Raw genomic sequence first — 23,235 nt, forward strand, 5'->3', positions numbered from 1 at the left:
TATGCTCCGTGTTTGCGCTTTTCGAATTCACTCCTCTCTCTTCAACTCCCATTATCCCTTCCCCGTGCAGTGCTGTTGAGGTGACCTCATATCGAGAGACAGTTAGTGCTGCACTTTTATCATCACCCTCATTAAAAAAAAAAAAAGCCACTTACTACTACGCGCATGCCTCGGAGACGCGTTCAGCGCCCGAGGACGTGCCTGCCCGCGCGTGTTGATGTTTGGGGTATACGCTCTCTGATTTTAATCTAGTTTGCCTCGCCCCGTGGTGTGTCCCCGGATGCGAGGTTACTTTGGTCACGGTGCCAGTCACATCGAGACGCGTTCGTGGGTTTTCATCGACCTGCGTCGAAGAAAAGGGTACCGTGGACGCGAGCTGAGTGTTTGTAAACAAAGGAGCTTGCACGGATCGCGGCAGTGCAGCAGGCACATCTACATTTTTTTTAATGGCTGCGCATGTGGGAAAACAGGAAAATAGCTGAAAGCAGTTTGACATGCACATGTCTCCTATGCGGAAACCATTGGCGGTATAGGGTGAAAGTTTAAAAATAAATTAACTAATGAAATAAATAATTGAGTAATTCATTAGCAGTTTAAGTGTACAATAGTCTGCTGCGTGGTGATTGGCCACGTGGTATCATTATTAGATTGTGAAAAAATTCACGCCAGTTTAGTTTGCCGGTTTTAGCACTTTCAGCCGCTCTTAATGGGACGGCAGTGCCCCTGCATCTACGTAAACTCACCAGTTTCAGCTTGTCTTAATACGACGGACGACGCGCGCTCTTGCCTTGTGGCACTGCCAACAACGCAGACTCCTTTCTCGCTTTCTTTTTTGCGCGCCAGGTGGGAGATGCCGTCAGAGTTCGTCTCACAAAGCGAGTGGCCTATCTTTATTTTCTCGAAGCAAGTCGTATACGTGCGGAGCGCTTTGTTATCCAAGCAGTGGCCGTCCCTGCACCACTGCGTGTCGTTTGCTTATTCCTGCGTTGTGTGTCCAAGCTGACGTCACGCACTGGGAAGGCCCCACCCATAGCTTCCTATGCCCCACCATGTCTGATGTGCAGGCTGCGTCTCCCGAAGACAAACAACTCCTCGAGGTCAGCTAGAAAGGCATACTTGCCGGTCGATGCTATAGTGCCATGTAGAGCAAACAACACTGCGAACCCCGGTTGGAAGCCTTCGCTGTTTCATCTGGTCGAAGCTTCGCCTGATTGAAGAGCAGCGGCACTCTCGAAAATTCACGTCGCGAGACACGGCCACTTCCCATCGTCGTGCGAGCCGACCTTTTGAGGTGTAGCGCTACTGCGGCCTGCGTTGCCCTTGGCACTCGACCTATATCTGACGAGCGCGATGACGACGTGTGGCGTGCAGTGGACAGCGATATTCTCCAATTCTCCTGCCTCATCAAAATAAAGTTTTGTCTCTCTCTCTTCCAATAAATAAGTAAAACCATCTGTGCGATGTTTACTGGAAAACAATAGTTGAGGTGGTGTTGGCCCTTCGAATTGCGCCAGAAGGCCACGCTCTCGTATTGTTTATGGAGGCCAGTACGCTGTTCGCGTGGGACGCAAGCGAAACGCGTCTGGCGCACATGATTGCACTGCTACGCGTTGATCGTGCGTTGCGCTTTCACATGCGTAAAAGCCGAAACAGTCGCTGATTAGAACCCGACAGATATAGCGCAACCTCCACGTAAGTCTACGCACGACTTGACAGCATCCACAAGTTCAGTGCGTGCTCGGACAGCGCAGCTAAACGGTAGTGAACGAAACACGAGCTATCGCGGGGCAAACGTTTCTCGTGCTGTCGCGCTCTCTCTTGTTCGTGCTCGTTTAGCTGCGCTGTTTCAGATTTAAAAGTGAACCAGTTAGCCCTCTTTGGGTACAGCGCGAACGTAATATAATGGCGCACTGTCGAGAGCAACTTTATTTCGCATCTTGCCATGCATGGGTTGCCGGGAACGGCTTAGAAAAGCCAACAACAACGTTGTTGGCTTGAAGGGCACCATACCCCTGATGACATTCATTGGCAACAGCTGCTGCGAAGAACATAATAGTGAGAGCAAGTCGGGAAAGCGCGAATAGAGTGTTACATGTTGCGGCAAAGATGAAGATAATAAAAGGAATAGCAGGCGACAATAATTATGACAATGTAGAACATAGGGCGCCAACAAACGAAATGCACATAATGGTAAAAAGAGTTAATAAAAATGGTGTTGTCAGGCGACAGTAATGTGGTACCTTTTCCATACAAAAAAAATATCACTAAGTAGCAATAATGGTAGCATCACATCTACAACACAGTATGCAAGGAATCAAAACATCGAGTCAGCAAATACGCCTTTCCTTTCCAGATATGCGGAGAGACGGTCGCGGACCATGGTCTCCGAGATGGTGCGCAATGCCTCAATGCTGACGGGCTTACCGGGTTTGTGAATGAATGTGACCATCGAAGTGGTCCATTCCGCGGGGAGGGGTTCTCTCTCCCATACTGTGTTGATTAAATGTAAGAGCGAGAGGTATGCTGAGTCGGGAAGGTTGGCCAGGAGAGTGACCGTAATACCATCCCGGCCTGGGGCAGTACCTCGCTTCATTTTGGCCTGCGCCGCCCGAAGATCGGGAAGCGTGAAGGGGGCGTCGAGTTCGGGGTTGGGGAGCCCGGAGTAGACGTACTCCGGGCCCTTGGGGTCGACGGTAAGACACAGATAGCGGTCGCATAGGTCGTTCGCGAGTTGGCTCGTTGGGCCCTGGTAGGCATAGTAGGCGCGACGAAGTTGGCGTTGTGTTTCCCCGCGGGTAGTGGAAGGATCCAGAAGGCTCCTAAAGAGTCGCCACGTACTCTTGGAGCGCATCTGACCTGCTGCCTTCATGCAGGTATCGACCCAATTTGTGTCCGCAAGCTGTGCAGAGTAGTCGGCTGCTTCCGCGGTAAGCGCCTGTATGCGGGAGCGAAGCTTACGATTTAGCTTGTATCGTCGCCATCGGCGGGTAAGGCTGTGGCGTGCCTCGCAAAGGTGGAGGAGGTGGGGATCTACTGCGGGGGCTGAGGTGGAGGTACAAATGCATCGGGTGTATGATTGATGTGTGTGGAGGGCGTATGATGCCCATGCCTGGTAGTCCTGCGGGGATGGGAGCAGGGGGAAAGGCGTGGTGCGAAAAGCTGACCAGTCCGTGATGCGGGCTGGGCCCCGGATTTGGCGCATTTTCTACGTCGGGAAGGCAATCCGAAGCAGGAAATGATCACTGTCAAGAGTGTCTTCGAGGTTCTCCCACGTAACATGTCTAATGTTTCGTGTGAGCGAGAGGTCCGGGCAGGTATCGCGTGTCAATGAATTTCCCAGGCGTGTGGGGCTGGGTCGGTGAGCAGCGTGAAACCGAGAGTAGAGATAAGCTCGCGCTCTGCCCGTTGCATCTGTCGCATAGCGCGTGCTGGGACCGTAATCTACTATATAGCTAACACTGTCTAAATAAAAGTGTTACATCGGCAGTTTGTGGTTGTCTAACGTCACTTGTGGCCGCGGTGCTTGTATAACATCGTCTAATGCCAATTGGGGTGGTGGTACTTGCCTAACATCGGCAACAGCTTCGCTGTACCACCACTTTTACAGGGTGGAATGGAGGCGGACCTTTTTACAGCCGTCAGCGTCGCCGTCGGCGTAACCGAGCGAACGATCTATTGGCACGGGAGAGCAGCGCATCAGAGAGAGAATGACAATGATAGCGTAGAGAGCGAGAGGAGAGTAGCGACCGAAGAAACACAGCGCTGCATGAGCGGAGGTCCGTTTGCGGCGGATCAGAGGTGGGGCCAGAGTAGCGCGCTGTTGTCCCTTCGCCGATGACTTCAGGTGTCCGGTAAACGCGTCCGCCGATACCATAATTGGAAACGAAGCGGTGCATGAGTATGTCTTCGGCGACTGCTGTGAAACGCGCCCTCGCATCAATGCAATCTGCCGCATAGCACATTGTCCGCGCCAGCGGGCAGCGTTCGCTTAACAATGAGCGACGCAACCGGTGGAAAACGTGCTTCGTCTGCCGCTGCTGCTAAACGAGCTGCCCGAGCAGAGGCTCAGCGACGCCGACGCCAGAATCCACAGGTTCGCGAGAGGACCCCGCCGTTCTTGTCGCCGAAGCTCATGTATCACAAAATCAAAACACCTATGGAGCTGCGCTGAAATTTCGCGCTACGGGGTATCGTAATCGTCGGTGAATTATTTGTTGTTGTTCCTCGTTGCCCGACTGACTGATTGAAAAACTTTATTGGCCGAAGTATTGACAGGGAGGGTGTGGAGCGATCCTTAACGGACGTTCCTTATAAACAATATAGGTGGGCTCCTCATTGCAGGAGCCCATTGGCTATAGCCGAGGCTCGGGCACGCACGACCAGGGCCTTCTGGCTCGCCAGGTCGGAGCAGCCGATCAGGGCCACCTCAGTTCTCCCGGGTAGGGTTGGATTATAGGGGGAAGGTGCGGGGTGGATTATCATGCCCACACCATGTGGAAAATGTCCGAAGACTTTTCCTCACAGTGTGGACACTTCCCTGTGCACGCAGGGTCGAAATGTTTAGGACTGCCGGGCACAGCAGTGTTCTAGTATAGAGGCGAAGGAGTACACGCTCCTCCGCCTTCGTGAGACCCTTACAGGGCTTAGGAAAGATTGCGTGGCCGAATTGGTAATGTTGGGTGCTTTCCTTAAAGGTAAAAGCCGGATTGGGTTCGAAGTCCGCTTCGAGGGTAGGCGAGGGCGATGCCCGGAGAGCGAGGGCAGCGGCGTCAGCCGCTTCGTTGCCCTCGAGACCCGTGTGTCCGCACGCGTGCTCATCCCGCTTCGGCAGCTTCACGCGCACCCTCTCCTGGCGACTCTTTGCCGTTCTGTCGGCTCGCCGCGTGAGGGTTTATATTGTTACGTAATCGCCACGTGCGCACCCGCGTCGCCTTTGGCGTCGCGCGGCTCTGCGTGAAAGAGCGCCGACTCCCTGAATATGCTCCACCGATTTCATAACGGGTTGGGATTCCCAAGCTGAATATTTTGAAGCGCAGACGGACAGGACAGCAAAGGTAGAGGACGTCAGCGCACGTGCTTTTTTCGGCCTACTGCCCGCACACCGCTTTCTGATCTCCTCCATTTTATTGAAATATTTATTGGTTGTTTCTCTGGAAGTGATGTCGCTTAGCCGTCGCCACTACCACGGTCCGCTGTCTCACTTGTCTGTCGCCGCAACGAAAGTGGAAGCTACGCACACTCGGCAACAACAAAGAAGAATTTAAAAAGAAGGTATGAAGTCAGTATAACTGAAATGCTGCTACTTTATCGGGGGACAAAAAAAAAGAAAAAAGAAAGGCTAGTAGGACGTATTATAATCTACATTAAAAAATACTCTGCACTTGTTGATGCCATAAGTCAGTCGTATAAATTGGTAGCCATGTATGGGGGTTCCCTTTAAGAGTGCACCTACTGTACATGGACGATACATTTCCTATTTTGAAATGACGATAACAGCCTACGAGAAGTATTATAAGCGCTGCTTGCCGTTACCTGGTTCCCGAAGGCCGCATACGACTAACGCAAATAGCGTGTTCGCGCAGCTATGTTAACCCGATCTCTTCACTACGGGCGCTACAGCGACGTCGAGAAAGTAAACCAACCGCTTCAGAGGACGAGGAGGAATATTATGGTGACGACGCAAGGCTACGGGGATCTTCGCTGATAAATTTTTGACTAACTTTATTGTTAGGAATAGAATGTATATACAAGGGTGTCCCAACTATCATGCACCATGATTTAAAAATGTGCATATGCCACGCAGCTGGACAGGACCAAGGTAATGTTTTTTGCCGTCGCTTGGAGATACTCATATTATTTATTGCATTCCGCCTAATTACATAGTTAGTCTTAATTAATTGTTTAATTTAGTCTTAATTAAGCAATTAATTAAGCAACGAAAACTTTCTTTCCCAGTCATAAACGATCATGTTTCGTTTAGAGACGTTCAGATCGTCGCAAACGTTTCTTCTGTAGCACTGTCGTATTGGGTGCCCGCAGCATGACCAGCGGCGCGTGATCTCGACGTTTTAAATAGACATCTTTTCTTGCTCTCGATGCTGTAGATTTTTTCGCGAATGGTTACCTGATCAATACTTTGAGAACAGTAATTTATCCTTTTTTTTATTTGTTCCTATCACTTCTTCGTGGGTATGTTATGACGTTCGTGTATCTTCATTAACTTTTTTTTCTATCTTCTTTTATCCATGCGTTTGTTTTGATGGTATTGTTATTTCGTTATTCTCGGTGTCCTTCATGGCTAATATTTAGAGATAGGCGCCCCTTACAGTGACCAAATTTCCCGTCTGTATCAGTAAATAAAGAAGTTGCCGGGAAAATCTGCCTGTTGCCATCGGGGATTTCAATCCGTGCCCGCAACATAGTCGCGTAATTGAGCCGCTAGTGTCACCACCCTCGTCAACATTGTCGAGCCGTCCGTCGCCGTCATTGTTGTTAAAAATGAAATTGCATTATGGGGTTTTACGTGCCAAAACCACCCTCTGATTATGAAGCACGCCGTAGTAGAGGACTGCGGATAAATTTAGACCACCTGGGGTTCTTTAACGGGCACCTAAATCTAAGTACACCGGTGTTTTCCCCCGTTGCCGTCGTTTCTTCTTTCCTCGGAGCGTTTTGCACGGACAGTCCTTCGACTCGCAGCTCCACGGATTCATGTGCGCACTCGCTCTCTCGTGACAATGTGGGATTTCTTTTCTCGCTCGCGGAGCTGCTCCTCTGCTGCGTAAGAAGCGCCAACTCACTCGGCTACTGCGCAGTCGCAGATATGATTGTCTTGTGATTCTTTCTGTGCGCGATGGTCTGCTGGCGAGTGATTTGTTGGCCTACTCTGGTAGAAGACTATCTACAGGACAATCGAAAAAGCTTGTCCCTTCGTTCTTGCGAGCGCTTCCTCTTTTTTTCATCCCTATACCCCCTTCCCCCAGTACAGTGTAGCAAACCGGACGTGTGTCTGGTTAACCTCCCTGCCTTTCTTCTCTTCTCTCTCTCTCTCTCTCTCTCTCTCTTTTCTCTGCATAACGCTATACTGTCGTGTGTAATTTGTTTGTGTTGGTGGCTGTTGTTCTCCGGTTTATCACTGCTATCGAAGTATCGCTAGGCGCATGACACGCCTACTGTATCGCAAATTTATGTTAATGTCGCAATTCTGTATTGAAAGAGACTTAATGGGAAATGGACTGTGTAGTGAAACTCGTCCCTCAACCGTTAGCCCAGGCGGCGGAGAAACGCGACACAGCGCCACCACCGACCACATCGTTCTGAACCTTCGTTACGAAGCTCTCGCGCGAGAGCACGTGCATTTCAAAGAGCTATAGCGTTGGCAGGAGAGAAGTATGCGTGAGGTCAAATACTACTCCAACCATGAACACTGGAGAAAGCGAAATAAATAAATAAAATTAGGCACATACACTGCTTACGTGTGGGCATGCGAAAGCATTATATCGTTTGTAGACCTCGCAACGTCATGAACGCGTTCATTATGTTCACTCTTGACGTGGCGGCACCTCCTCCCCAGTGTCTGCGCTGTCACGTGCCCAATCACGCACGCGCTAGGCCACACGGATGGCTGCGACGTGACGTGTGCAATCACGCACAGGCACACCTTGAGTAAGCCACAACTGTGGAGCAGCCGTGGCGTCGGGGAAGCTTGCTCGTCTCGCACCCCGGAGTCTGCAAGAGGGGGGCGTGAGTGTATAAAAAAAGTCTCTACAGAAAGGTCAATTCCGTTTTTGTCAGGGATGCGCATCATGTATGTGTCGAGTGTGATAAATGAAAACAAACGTAGCGATCTGGAGAAACAATAGGCGGTCACAGACAGCGCGAAGAACAGGGGAGGGGTCACGACGCAGATTAGACACAGAGGCGCTCCGTTATTGTGTGCTTCGTTTTGTGCGCGGTATTTTCCCCTGCGTATAAGCAGCCGACTAACCCGGATTTCCGCTTTAGATACGCGAGAAGTGTGTTTTGTTTATGGCATGGAGTTTTGAGAGGCTAATTAAATTTGGAGCTAGTTGTAGTTATTATGGGTCCACCCAGAGCGGCCAGCTTTCTTTCTTTTCCGCCTAAATTAGCTAAATTGGATTTGCAGAAAAAGAGATCGGGGATCGCGTGCGAGTCCTTCGAAGTTTATTTTATTACATTGTTTAATTTTTAAATTTAAAAAAATTTTGCGGGGAGGGAAGTGCACTGTTGCTGTCTGACGTTTCTAAATTTCCCTCGGAAGAAAGCGAACACCCTTCGACTGATTGCCTCTCCTTATTGAAGAGGCGAGTGGGGGGATAGTTTTATTTTGCTGTGCTTCTGTAATTGGCAACCAACCTTTAACCGTTAGTGTAATGGTTAGGTAGCTAATTAGTCGACCCATCGGTTATAATATAAGAAATTACTGGTGAACAGTTTCTACAAGCACTCTCTAGTGTTGCCGGCCTCGATGCTGGTGTTGTGCACTACAGTTTTTCCTCTGCATGATGAGGTTCAATTTTTCAAGGCTGCTTTATGCTTGTGCTGCCTGTATCACGCTCTTTCTGTCTTCAGGTTACCGATATTATTCCGACGCTATGGCCATAGTTATAGTGAGGCGTGCTAAAGACTACGGCGCCTAGCTGCGAAGAATTCTTTCTGGCGCGCAGGCGCATTGTTCGCGCACATCTGGAAGAAATGATGAAAGAAAAAGAAAAACGCAGATTCTTGAATCTTGCATTAAGCGTTTAATTCTGCTCTGACGTGTTTATGTCGAATTTTATGTATTGTGAAGAGATTTCCTAAGCGGGTCCTTTGTTTCTTGCGAATCAGATACTTCGCACCACTCCGAACTGGTCGAAAGGCGGAATTCATCTCACGTGAGACGCCTGCAGTCCAACGAAAGTCGCTCGAAAATTAACAACCCAAGTGAATTAGGAGCGTTGCGGCAGTAAACTGATGAAATGCAGTATTGCATTGGCTAGTATACACGTAAATGTATGGTCTGATTTCTTTGGCTCTATCTAAGTAGGCTCCTTCGTCTTCGGGCTTTATATTTTGATTAAATTCGGGGGAAGTAAAATCTGATGCTATTTTTAAAGAGGGAAACCGGGGAGAAATCGAGGTTATGCTTCTCTGCAGTCCAAAGTTTGGGATTTTTCTGGTTAAGCTTTAAAAACAATTAGCACAACAAATAGTCTTCTTTTGAACACAAGCGTTCTGTCTAATAAACAGGTGATATCACTCGCGCAAACATGTAATAACAGTATGGAAGTAGTTCATCTATAAGTAATCGTTGCCAGACATTGTTAATGCGTTTTAAGGAAACCATAAACAAAAACAATAAACAGACAAGGGTCCGGCGATCCGTTATTTGCGTGGTTTTCTGCACTCTTCTAACACGAAATAAAAAAAAAAGTACAAGGCGTGTTCTTGTAGCGGCTTTAGCTCTAGGTAAGATTATCCAACTGCTTTTCACGCAAAGCTCCTCTTTCCTGCGCACATAGCGCTCCAGCCCAGCGTATGCGGGACACTCGTGCGGCCCTTCAGGTGTCACGCGAGGCCGAACATCCCGCACAAATTTCGCGCGAACCCTCGTTGAAGAAAAAGTGGAAGAAAAACAAAACAGCGAACTTCCTGTAAAGCCCTTACATAGATGTTTGCGTATGAATATACTTGAACCCATTCGTCCGGCCTGCAACCGCGCACGTTCCCGCAGACGATGTAGTGAAGACCGACAGGTGCGCGGAAAAGCACCAAGCGTCGGCTCGTGTTTCGCGCCGTCGCGTGTCTTCGCGATGAGCAGCTCTGCTGCTCCCGCCCAATCGTACCTTTGCGATGATGCGTTCTCCGACCGACAAATCATGCAAATTACATATGCACGCGGTACGTGTGGTGCATACCCGCTGCCGGGTGACGTCGGACAGAGGAGGTGTCCTTGGGCAGCACGCGGACGTCCGTCTTCTCACTCGCTTGGGGATTTCCTCCAAGTAGGGGGGAGGGGGGGCAAGAGAGGATGGGAAGTTAGGGGACAGCCGCGGCCAGAATCCTTAAGGTCGTTCCGATGAAGTGGGGTCTTGACGTCTCTTCCATCGAGATGTCGGTTTGCTATCGCCGTATCAATGTTTGTTTAATATCCTCTTCGGTGCCATACTTCCCAGGGCCTCGGTAATGCCGTCGGCGATAATTTTTCACTGTTTCTGTCTGTCCTTATTTTTCATCCGCGTTAGTGTGTTTTTCTCATGTTCATCGAATGTTTCGTGCCTTTGTAAATAATGTATGTTTCTGTAGTCCGTCACTTTTTTCTTCTTTTTTTCTTTACCTACGATTAAGAAAAATACTGTCATAGCATATTCCTTGTACCCAAGCAGGTACCATTCGCCTCTCGATCAAAAAATCACGTGATCCGGCCCACGTTAAATACAACATACAAATCCTTGCGAGGACGCATACCTGCTACAGTCACAATGCATCACATCATCATCGGCCTATATTTATGCCAACTGCAGGACGAAGGCCTCTCCCTGCGATCTCCAATTACCCCTGTCTTGCACTAGCTGATTCCAACTTGCGCCTGCAAATTTCCTAACTTCATCACCTCACCTAGTTTTCTGCTCTCCTAGACTGAGTTTCCCTTCTCTTGGTATCCATTCTGTAACTAACTCTAATGGCCCACCGGTTATATATCCTACGCATAACATGGCCTGCCCAGCTCCATTTTTTCCGCTTAATGTCAACCAGAATATCGGCTATCCCCGTTTATTCTCTGATCCACACAGCTATTTTTTTGTCTGTTAACGTTAGGCCTAACATTTTTCGTTCCATCGCTCTTTGTGCGGTCCTTAACTTGTTCTCAAGCTTCTTTGTTGACCTCCAAGTTTCTGCCCCATATGTTAGCACCGGTAGAACGCAATGATTGTACACTTTTCTTTTCAACGACAGTGGTATAAGCTCCCAGTAAGGATTTGGCAATGCCTGCCGTATGCACTCCAACCCAATTTTATTCGTCTGTAAATTTCTTTCTCGTGATCAGGGTCCCCTGTGAGTAATTGACGTAGATAAACGTACTCCTTTACAGACTCTAGAGGCTGCCTGGTGATCCTGAATTCTTGCTCCCTTGCAAGAACATTATTTTTGTCTTCTGCATATTAATCTTCAACCCCACTCTTATACTTTCTCGGTTAAGGTCCTCAATCATTTGCTGTAATTCGCCCCATTGTTGCTGAATAGGACAATGTCATCTGCGAACCGAATGGAATTGAAAAACTTTATTGAGGTCCTTCGGAACGTGCACTAGCACGTATCGGGCCGCTCCCACGTCGGGACAGAAAGGCCTAGCCTCTCCGCCACGTCGAAGGCCCGTTGGACTGTCCATAGTTGTGCTTCAAAATCCGGACTGCGTAGAGCACCCTCCCACTTGGACGACGTAGCGTCATCGTCACCCCGTAACGCGGGGCACCGCCAGAGCATGTGTAAGTTTGCAAAGTCAGAGCAAAGCGCGCAAGTGTTTGACGTTTGAATTTCGGGATAGATCCTGTGTTAGAGTGCGGGGGTAGGGTATGCCCCGACCTGCGAGAGTCTGAGTCTCAATGCCTGAGGCCTGTTCAATTTACTGTGCGGTGGCGAATACTTCCGCTTCCCCAGATAAAAGTACTTAGTGAGTTCCTTGTACGAGGCAGGGGGATGCCCGTTGTCCGGAACCTCAGCGCCGCGCCATCCGGTAGCTACGGGGTCGACGAGTCCTCATGCAGCTCTGTGGGCCGACTCGTTGATGTTGGACGGGGCGCCCTCGATCTGTCCCATGTGAGCGGGGAACCAGACGATCGTGTGTTGCTTGATTTCCTTGTCCCGTAGGATCCGCAAGGCCGGTTTAGAGACGGTACCCTTGGCGAATGCTCGGACCGCCGATCTCGAGTTGCTATATATCGTCGTTCTTCCGTCGTCCAGCAGGGCCAACGCTTTGTGGCCTGTTCGGCAACCTCGGCCGCCGTCGTCCGGACCGTCGAGGAGTTTGTGATGTTCCCTTCTTGATCGACGCTGACTGTAGCGAACGCCTTTCCGTCGGGGTACCGGGCTGCATCGACGAAACCGAAGGTTGCTGAGATATTCTCCGTTGATCCTCACTCCTAAGAGTTCCCAGTCTAAGAGCTTGAATACTTCTTCAAAGCATGTAGTGAATAGCATTGGAGAGATTGTGTCTCCTTGCCTGACCCCTTTCCTGATAGGTAACTTTCTACTTTTCTTGTGGAGAACCAATGTTGCTGTGCAGTCCTGTAGATATTTGCCAATATATTCACGTATGCATCCTGTACTCCTTGCTTACGTAATGCCTCTATGACTGCTGGTATCTCCACTGAATCAAATGCTTTTTATAATCTATGAAAGCCATATAAAGAAGTTGATTGTACTCCGCAGATTTCTCTATTGACCCTTACCCCTGCTTAGGCCATTGAGCCATTCTTTTCATTAATGTTCATTCTCTTCTCTCTATTGCCTGATTGATAACATGGATATGATCCATCGTAGAATATCCCTTCCTGAAGCCAGCCTGTTCCCTTGGTTGGCTGAAGTCAAGTGTTGCCCTGATTCTATTTAAAATTACCTTGGTGAGTATTTTATACAGTACTGAAAGCAAGCTAATGGGTCGATAATTCTTCAATTCTTTAACGTCTCCCTTCTTATGGATGAGTATAATGTTGGCGTTCTTCCAGCTCTCTGGTACACTTGAAGTTGTGAGGCATTGCGTATAAAGGGCCGCAAGCTTTTCAAGTATGATATCTCCTCCATCTTTGATTAAATCTACTGTTATTCCATCTTCTCCAGCAGCTTTTCCCCTGGTCATGTCTTTCAAGGCCCTTCTAACTTCATCGCTAGTTATAGAAGGAGCCTCTGTATCCGGTTCATCATTATTTCTAATGAAAGTAGCTTGGCTGTTTTGGGCACTGTACAGGTCAGTATAGAATTCTTCCGCTGCTTTTACTATGTCATCGAAATTGCTGATGATGTTACACTGCTTGTTTCTATAGTGCTACCTCAATACTCACTTGTAGGTCGTTGTTCTCTCTTTTTTTTCTTTTTTTTTTAACCAGTGCACTCAGAGTATGCGCGCAGGTGTGCGACGCGCATGCATTTGATTGTGTCGTTCCAGATGCGTGCGTGTCACAAAATAAATAAATAAATGAGTGAATAAAACTGCTGCGGCGTCAAACCATCCTGGTTAAACCCGGCACGTCTAACTTTTAACGATCGAAAATGGGGTTTTACTGCGCAAGCGCTCTAAGGCTCAAATTGTTTACTCCTCAATCTTCGAACTGCCAGTACACACGAATGGGTGCACCCTTAATTGGGCTGATCACCACAACGGCAGGCCGCAGAATCCCCCTAGCGCAATATACGCGCAAACTATAGTGATCAGTTTTATGAAATGAATAAATTACGAGCATTATACGCGTAAAGCTGCGCCATTAAGTTTACATCTTGGTCACCAGGCAACCTTCCGCACCAAGGGTGGCAGCGGCGTTAACTTCGCCACCAGCTCAGACCACTGCAACAACAGTAAACACGACAGTGCTGGGCCTTGGAGCCCAGCAGAAGCAGTAAATTTAAGAGAAAGTAAATTTTACTCGTCAATGCATTTTGACCGCCAATGCATTTCTCCGCAAAGTTTGGGAATCAATATCTCGAAACTGGTGTCATCCTGAGAATTTGTTCACTGTGGATCCGCCTTGCGAACTCCATGGCTACAATTTGTAAATTGCAATATGGGCCATAAGGTAATCAGTTGAAACTTAATTAGTGATTTTTTAATAAGTCGATTATGCATTTCATTTTGTTGTGCAAGTAATGTCCTCCTCTAAGAGTAGACCAACTTATGAACTAGAATTGTGCTATCTGCCACAGGCAACCTTTAAAAACTTTTTAGTGTTCGCTGAAACACCCGTCATGTCATCTGAAACGCAAGACCGAGATTTGCAGATCCTCTCTTTCGTAAAGTCTACTTTGCGGGCGTACGGTGGTGGCCAGTGTGGCGACCGATTCAACAATGGGACAATTGGTAACGTCCTGGCGATTGGAGAAGTGCACTCATGCAAGAAAAGTATGGTGAATCTGGTTTCAATGATTTCCGCAAAAATAACTGCGGTTCATGATTTTGGCAACCCTTCCGCTATGTTCTTGGTATTCTTCATGCGACAGCCGTCGATAGGGGGCTCCCAGAAAATAGCTAGCCACGAAGCGCGTTAAGTAGTACAAGCTTTATAAGTCTGACTCCCGGTATATCTGTAATGACTACACAAGAAGCGGCGCCGATTCTTTCATCGGCTCCTTGTTCAGCCCTGCTCACACTCACCTGCTCTGGCCCACGGTTCTCGCCGCTCTCTGTCTACGGGGAGCCGGCTACAGCGTCATAAAGTCGCGGCTATATGACTGTCGCACCAACCGGCGAACTACACCACTGCTAATCCTCTGCGCGCCGCCGTCGACCGCCGGCTCCTGCAGCTGTGGCTGCTTCGCTCCCGCTCAATCGCTCTCCCACGAACGCTTTCCCGCAGAGAGTCAGACTAGTGGAAAACGAAAGGGAGTCATGAGGGAGGTAGTGGCCCAGGTAGTGGTAGTGGCCACCAGGGAGGCCAATTCCTGTTCTGGCGAGGGAGTGCACTTTGTTGAAGCTTAGTGGGCCTTCCTAATTTGGTTGCACCTGGACTACAGTATAGCCCCACTGGCTCTCGGCGTTATGATATTTTTTTGCCGGTGTCTGGCGCCACTCCACTCATGGAAAATGTAGTGGACTGGAGGACGATTCGAACTTACGACCTTCATATTAGAGGCAGGGTGTTCTACCTCTGCTCCACACCGGATTGATTTAATTCTTTCTCCTCAGGACCTCAATAAAGTTCGTACTCACTCACTCACTCACTCACTCACTCACTCACTCACTCACTCACTCACTCACTCACTCACTCACTCACTCACTCACTCACTCACTCACTCACTCACTCACTCACTCACTCACTCACTCACTCACTCACTCACTCACTCACTCACTCACTCACTCACTCACTCACTCACTCACTCACTCACTCACTCACTCACTCACTCACTCACTCACTCACTCACTCACTCACTCACTCACTCACTCACTCACTCACTCACTCACTCACTCACTCACTCCGTTTCCTCTGCTCCACGCCACCACCTCCCATGCATCTTGTCCATGGATCACATAGGCTGTCGCTTTCATGTGATACGTTGGCTCGGTTTCCCTAGCGCTCTGAGTTTCACTCGCTGAGCACAGTGCACTGTGGTCCCTTACATGTTTACTTTGTGTGCTACGTGTTTTACCTTTGACGGATATACGCAGTGCTGCCGATTCGAGGAAACGTGCAAGCTTTCTGATTTCTACTGACAGTGACTCTCATAAACACTACTAATGTGCGTACTCGAACATGTCTGATAGTACATATGCTCTCTTCCAAATAATTTTCGTTTTTCTTTTTAGATTGTGTGTAGGAGCCCAAGGTGTCGCTCCTACTCTTAAGTCTCGCTTAAGTCAGCAGCGAAGCAATTACGCCACGGCCTAGTTAGCGCAAGGAGAAAGTGACGCGGTAAGAGCAATAGCCTGCGCTCAGGCTATTGCAGTAGCAGCGCAGCCGTCAACAAAAGGGAGACTATCTACCGTCGCAGTAATCCGGCCTGGCTCGGTATCTGTGCAGACCGTCCAGACCGGCTGTACCCCAAAATAGCCTCCCCCATTTTCTTTTTCCTTGAACTGCCACCGCTCTGCTCCTTCGGGCTCGCCTCCTTTGTCTGACCGGACGAAGGAGAAACAAACTGCCGCCACTTTGCTCCTCTTCGCGCCGCCGCCGTTGCTGCTGCTTGCGTCACGGGCGCGAACGAAAACATCCTGCTTCCTTTCTTCTCTCCCGAGTGCTGCTCTTTTCGTCGGTGCATCGGGGAGATCCACTTCTTGCCTCCTCCCGCCCCCTACTACTACTATTCTTCTAGGCGACATCTGTCGACAGCCGCCTCCATCGATTCGTTTCGTCGCGCGCTGCTGAATAGTAGCCTTCCCGTGAAAGAGGTCGCGGGCAGCGGGGCTGTCTCTGCGGCCAAGTCGTGCCCGTTTCCTTCGGTGTCCGAGGGAAGGAAGGAGAAGGCCTCCCGAAAACGGGGTCAATTCCGCCGTGCGCCCGGTCGGCGTTTTCTCCTCTGCTAAGGGGAGTGTCACGCAAACTCTGGCGACTGACTGGAGCCGATATCGGCCGGTGGTCCTGCTCGAAATCACACGTTCGGTCCCTTCAATACCGCCGTGCCTGCCCTCCACTTTCCGAGTGAAAAAAGAAAATAGGTTCCTTTATTTACATATTTGGTCCGGTGTCGATTGTTGAAGGACTGTTGTAGATTTTGCCGGCCGATGAAATATTTACATTATCGATCTTCAACGAGCACGAAGTTTTCTCTGTAAGCGTAACGGCATGGCTATCTGGGCCCTGATTTGCGTTCAAATCTCTAGCAAAAGAGGAACACGCAGCTGCGAAAAATGCAGTAGAAATGTAGTAGCCGCATATGCGTATATGCAAATACTATCGCCAATACATCCGAAGAATGTAGTTTTTCTCAACTGTCACCTTTCAGTTTTCGCGTTTATTAACGCGCACGCACGCACGCGCACGCACGCGCACGCACGCGCACACGCGCGCACGCAAGCGCGCACACGCACGCACGCAAGCGCGCACACGCTCGCACGCAAGCGCACACACACGCACACATGCGCACGCATCATATAAAATGTCGCAGTTTCACCCGAAAGCCGAAGCATCAATTGCGATAGCAAATTAGTAGAGAGCTATGCGTAGTAAGGATAGTAGTTTTATCATCTGTATAAACTTGGACATGCAGCAGCACCAGCAACACGCAGAACTGTTCTCGACGTCGTCGGCGTTTTGCCCGCGTTCGCACCGACCGCGCGCGGCGTTGGTGACTGTTGCCGGTGCCTCTGGAGGCGGCTCGGAGTCGTCGAGCAGCGTCAGAAGTCTTTACCACCTTGTCGCCTCGCAACGTTTTTATATAAATACGCATTTGGTGCCGCACCTAAACGTCGCCTCCCCTCCCGTCCCCCCACGGCCTTTCGCGCGACGGAAGAAGTTGCGTTTGGTCTTCGCCGTGTGTTCGCTCCCCGTGAAAGCGCACGTCCCTCGCGCGCGTTCACTCGCACATACAGCATACGGCGCGCGGCGACGATTTCATCGCCGTTGGACTCTATACGGAACCTCACGGTGACGGCGACGACGCCGCCGACGGCAGAAATCCGCTTTTGAGTGTCGATATAGTTTCTACCGCAATAATATCGACAGTTAATCGTGCGGCTCATTGTCAATATGCGTTTGCTGCCTCTTTCTTGTTAAATCTGCCATGCACCTATTTTCTTAGCCTCACGGGTTGGCGCAACGTTGGCTTCTTCTTTCTTTCATTTCTTTTAAAGCCAAGCTTTATATGTCTAGGCGAAATCGTACATGGTTAGGCTATATCGCCTGCGTACAGAAAACTATTAGCATTGGCTCGAGCATCGTCGTCTTCTTCCGCAGCTGGCTCGTTGGCTCGTGCTTGGCACGCACTCGTGCCACTGCTCCCGCGTTCGTCGTCGTCGTCTTCTTCCACAGCTGGCTGCGTTGCCGCTCATCATTCCAGCGTAGAATTTCACTTCTCTTCTGTCATCGTAATGGGGAGGCCGCGTTTACGGGGGTATGAGCCATTGCTTAAGGAGGTATGAGCCATTAATTGTCTTACGTAACGGACAGATTTCATTTTGAAGCAATTTAATTTCGAAGAATCGCAAGCGGCAATGGCCGGCCGAATGCTGCTAACCACGCCGCCGAGCAAACTCGAGACATCAAAGGCAAGCGAACTGTGGGCATATATACCGTAAGTGACGTCGTTCTCTCCGTCGCAGCCGAACGGGTGTGTAACCTCATAGTTCAGAAATAATTTAATGAACCCTCGGGATTAATCCAGTGATAAACACCGGGGCCGCACGTTTAATCTTTGCTGGTTAACCATCTTCACGGAGTGGAAGGGCCGAAGATTTTTTTCTCTTTTCTTTTTTACAAGCACCAGTATTGTTGCAGTACCGAGGACGCGACTGAAGAACTGACCGTCCATGCTGTTGCAGTACTGTCAAATTTCACGGTCAAATGTGACCGTGAAATCTTGCTTCTCCGCAATAAGAGGTCATGTGAGGAGAAGCGCACTTCCTTGATACCTGTTGTTCCGCAGGCGAGCGCTCCGTCGGGCCATCGGGTAGCTAGCCCCAGGCGCTAGGACGATCAACGCCTCGCGACTTGCGGCGCGCGTGCCGCATGCTGAAAGCTGGTGATAATTTTTAGTCATGGAATTCGCGTGACAAAGTGGGCATATGCCGAAAACATGACAAGTGGAACGATATGTAAGGTTGCGCGGAGACGACTATCAAAGCTGCCGGAAGTGCAAAGACGGAACTTCTGGACAGGCAGAGGAAGTCAAACATGATCATAATGGTGTTAGATGCATCTGTGGCACGCTGCAGAAGGTTTCGAAATTCTTTTTACGTGACCGTAACGCGAAAAGTTCGTAAGGGTTTTGTGCTCCCAGAACATCAATAAACGATTGCACATATTCTAAAAGGATCACGAGCGAATTAAGGGCAACGCGGAAGGCGGCGTTATCCTGTGAAACACACTGCTGGAGCAGTAACTCAAGTTTTTTATTCTTGTTTTTTTCTTTCCGTTAGAATGGGAAGGTGTGTGAGCAGTAGCCTGACAGGAAAGTGTGTAGTCTAAATGCAAACGAGCCCAGCTTTCATACCAGTCGTCAGACGAGTTCGACCATCTTTAGCCGAAGTCTTGGCATTGCGTAAAGCATCGCGTGTGATGCAGCGGTTCTCACATTCATCCGGCCTTGCGTTGTGCCCACGCCAGAGTTTGTGAACACTCCAGTGTGTCTGTCTTGTCTCTGTAAACATTTCCTCGGTCTGCCGTAACGACTTCAGCACCACTCCCCGGTCAACCTTTCAGTCTTTCCTTTATGCTCTTTCTCTCTAGCCATCCATCCAGAGCTATTTATGCCGGGTACTTTTCTATTAGTTTAGGCGTTTATGTGACGTGCATTGACGAAAGCTCGCTTATTCCTCGTTGAAACTGGTTCCATATATAGCTCATATTCCTCATTGCAAGATGTCACACGCCTACGCGTGACTCGTGCGGAAGCGAAGACACGCCTTCTTTAGTTTTGCCCCTGTTATGGCGCCCTCTCTAGTGCCACCCTCTCCAGACTGCATTGCACCGAGTGGACTCAAGACCGGCTTACAAAGTCCTTGGACCGTGATCACGTGGCTCACTGGCGCATAACGCAACGAAATGAAGTTTAATCAACCTTTTGAATGCATGTTCACTTCACGAGTCAAAACGCAAGTTGCCTGACAGGACCTCTCCCGGCCCCTACAAACGGTCGCGGCATTTGTTAGTAAGCAGCAACGCCACTTCACAACGTAGTGAACATAGCATTATGATATCTGTATCTTCTGGGAATAGTCGGTTGCAGTCCCTCGAGTCGAGGGATCTCTGCAGCTATTTGTAGACTCGATGAGCACTTAGGCCTGTGCGCGCAGCCGGTATTTTCTTTCTCTCTTAGCTCCTTCATCCCTTCATAACTAGCGCAGGCTAGCTAACTGTCCGTGGGTCTAGTTAACCTCCCTGTCTTTCTTTACATTAATTATATCCTTCCCAACTTTCTTGATCAAACTACTTCTCAAAGCCAGAATGCAAGAAGAAAAAAATGAGCCCCTTCCGCTCTGCAGCTAGCAGTCTTCCGGAAAAAGAGAAAGCGAGAAGTACGGTGAATTCAAGAAGTCGCGAATGGTCGGTTTTCTTTTTTTCCTCCGTACGAATGTGCACCAACTTTGCTGCTGGTCGTCCTTGACCCGAGCGTCACGCGGCTTGCGCACCTGTCGTGGAAGTGTGCTCTGGCATCCCCGGGTGGAAGCAGCTTCTCGTGCAGTTTGTCTACCCCGACGCCATCGTCGTACCTCCGCGCTGCGGGCGCCTGCGCGTAATGGGCACCGAGGCGCACGCCGCCGACGCCTGCGGTCGTGCTCGCCGGCGGCGAATGCCTCCTGAAAATATCGCGCCTTTCTTCTTGTTGTTCGGCCCCTTGGCTGGCGGCGACAGCTCTGCATTTGGCCAACCTCCGCCTCCTCCGCGCGAGAACTCCAGCCCACGGGAAGCTGGCCTTAATTGGCAATTAGCGGACGCGAGAAGGAGAGTGCGCGCGGGAAAGAAAATGCAGCCTGCTCTCAGCGGGGGGACAGCGTGCGATTACCTGCATGCACGGAGTTCGAAGAACGCGGGAAGTTTGGGAAAAGGAGGGCGACGACTCCCCAGGTGGAAGGGAAGAATTGCGATAAGGATTGTTGCGCAGCAGTTATATTGCTGATATGTCCTTTGCTCTAGAACTGAAACATCTGGGTCGTGTTCCTCGCTTCTTTTATTATTATTATTAGTAGTAGTAGTAGTAGTAGTGGTAGTAGTAGTAGTAGTGGTGGTAGTAGTAGTGGTGGTGGTGGTGGTAGTAGTAGTAGTATTCGGCGCCTAACTCGCCTTACTTTGCTCATCAAACGCGCGAGCTCTTTCGCTCTTTTTGTTTCTCCATCGGGCGATATGCAAGGACGAAGAGAGCGGAAACGCGTTTCACGATATAAAAACGTAGCCTTTCGTTTACTCTCTATATGTGCCTCAGCTGACCACGTGCCCACGTCCGGCACCCTGTCCCATGCCTAACGATCTAGAGCCCCTCCTTTCGTTACGACGCGTGAAACCGTGCCACGAGGCAGTATATAGGAGGCTATGGGCAGGTGCCCGCGCTTGCTGGGGCGAAGGGCGTTAGGGAACGCAGGTGCTGGGGCGTAGGGAGTTTTACTTCCTTCGCCCCCAGCATGTGCGTTCCTTAACGCTTTCCTAAACTGAACAGCGGTCTCGCTAACTTGCAAAGCTCCGCCTGGGAGCGGAGAGAGGGAACGAGTGAGGTATGACCCACTACACGACGAAACCTCACGTAGACTCTGACTGCACAACCCCGAGGGAAATGGTAAGGCTTTTTAGGAAAACGCCGATTAGGGAGGCGGTAGAGGTTAAGGTGAAAATAGTAACGGCGTCGCGGTCTTTGGATCGCCTGTAAGCCGAGTGCAGTATTGCGCAACATGATACTCATGATACATAAGGCGATGCGTTTGATGCCTTATGTTAGAAGCAGGTGTTTGCTGTAAAATATATTCCGGGGTTCTTTGCCGTGTGTGATTTCGCATGCGCACTCTATCACCAATGCATCTAATTCAATGCAGTGCTGTCCTGAAACTAGGCGCCACAGCCAGCATCGATGTTTAGTGCGCGGAGCGCGCTTTGTATTTTGTAGCGCTTACGGCAGTCATTATCAAATAATGACTGGGAGCTTCCCTTGGTATCCATTCTGTAACTCTAATGGCTAAATGTTAGGCCTAACGTTAGGAGACAGGAAGAGAGCCATGTTTGATCAGAGAGCAAACTGGGATAGCCGATATTCTAGTTGACATTAGGAGGGGAAAATGGAGCTGGGCAGGCCATGTAATGCGTAGGATGGATAACCGGTGGACGCAGGTGCTGGGTCGTAGGGGAGTTATACTTCCTTCTCCCCCAGAACGTGCGTTCCCTAACGCTTTCCTAAACAGAACAGCGGTTCAGTTTGGAATCATCTAGCGCAAGACAGGAGTAATTGGAGATCGCAGGGCGAGGCCTTCGTCCTGCAGTGGACATAAATGTAGGGTGATGATGATGATGCCATTGTCAGTGCGTGCAGCTGTTTATCCTGACGGAGGAATAGGCTGGACACCGGTCTGGAGACACCCCCGGTTCGATTCCAGTTGATTGGCTCACTTATCTATGCATAACGGTGTGTGTGCTGCTGTCACGATAGCGTTAATATCTCAGACACGTCGCGCTCGCTTGTACTTTAAATGTTGAGGATGTTCGCCTATGAAACGAAGCGAATCACGAAATTGAGCTTCTCCTCGGGAAGGCTCATATTGTGGAGAAGCACCCACTAAGGAAATAATTTCGAATGAGTTACGCTTGTACGGTTCGCGGGTAATCGTTGGTGCCTGCACCGAACAATGAATACAATAAATGACGGCTACCAACTTGACTGACGAAAGTACTCTTGGGATATCCGTGTGTGGGAACTTGCTTCATTCTTTTTTATGCGTGCATTTCAAAAACCAGTGAACACGTGTTCTCTTACCCTACCCGGGACAGCTCTCGGTGTACGCAGCTATTTGAGTTAGTTCTTATTTTCGGTCAGGGATAATTGAGAATGAGTAGACGTCGCCACACACGCATTACTGTCTGTTGTTAATTATTTTCTATATCAAAATTCTGCGTTTTGTCACATGATAGATCAATCGCGAAAAACGCTATGCGTGTCCATATTCTTGTTCATGTTCGAGTTAGTGCCCAAATGCTCTGTTTTTTTTTTGTTTTTTTTTTTTTCATCTTTCGTTTGATATGGTCATTCATTCTACAGTTCGTAGAGTAGCTTGTTGCACTTCATATTTTGGTTCCGTCCAGATCACTTAGTCTACTATTAATCATATCATCAGTCATTAATCATATCATGTCATCAGTCATATCATTAATCGATCAGTCAGTCAAGTCAAAGCGTGGAATTGCTTTATTTAATGCTCCGGCGGGTGGCCCCCAATCAGCAAGTCTGCTTGCCTCCTTACACTGCGCGGTGTACTGGCGAAAGGTGCACGGTCGTTTGGGGAGCGTGCGCGCGCGTCCGAGCGATTACCCTTCCGTGGGCAGAGTCGCCATCCCGTGCTACTCCTCCTCGGGGGGCCACCGCCAGTTCCCCCACTCCTGATCGTGTTGCGCTCAGTGCGCCAAAAGAGGCGCTCGCTCCGATGGGCGCGCCGCGTGACCTTTGGCGATCTTTATACGAGCCCTATATACGGTTGCGGGCACTTCACTTCTGCACCGACTGCTCTCCCCGCGGATTTGCCGCGTCTGTAAACACAGCTCCTCTGCGCTCCTTCCCTCTCCTGTTTCTCCTCATCACCAGAGCCGAGCAGCAAACTGCCTCGGGAAGGCCGGACTCGGCATGTGTGTGCCAACTCGTCGATATTCTAGACTGCGTGCTTGTTACGGCGCTATTCGT

General features: G+C 49.7%; 1 protein-coding gene across 3 annotated transcripts in view; it reads left to right on the forward strand.

Annotated features, from left to right (window-relative positions):
* LOC119443125 (diacylglycerol kinase eta-like) overlaps positions 1–23,235 on the forward strand; it is a 307,015-nt gene that overhangs the window by 131,964 nt on the left and 151,816 nt on the right. The window lies entirely within an intron of this gene.

The sequence above is a fragment of the Dermacentor silvarum genome, chromosome 2, assembly GCF_013339745.2.
Source record: "Dermacentor silvarum isolate Dsil-2018 chromosome 2, BIME_Dsil_1.4, whole genome shotgun sequence".
In the NCBI taxonomy this organism is placed as follows: domain Eukaryota; kingdom Metazoa; phylum Arthropoda; class Arachnida; order Ixodida; family Ixodidae; genus Dermacentor; species Dermacentor silvarum.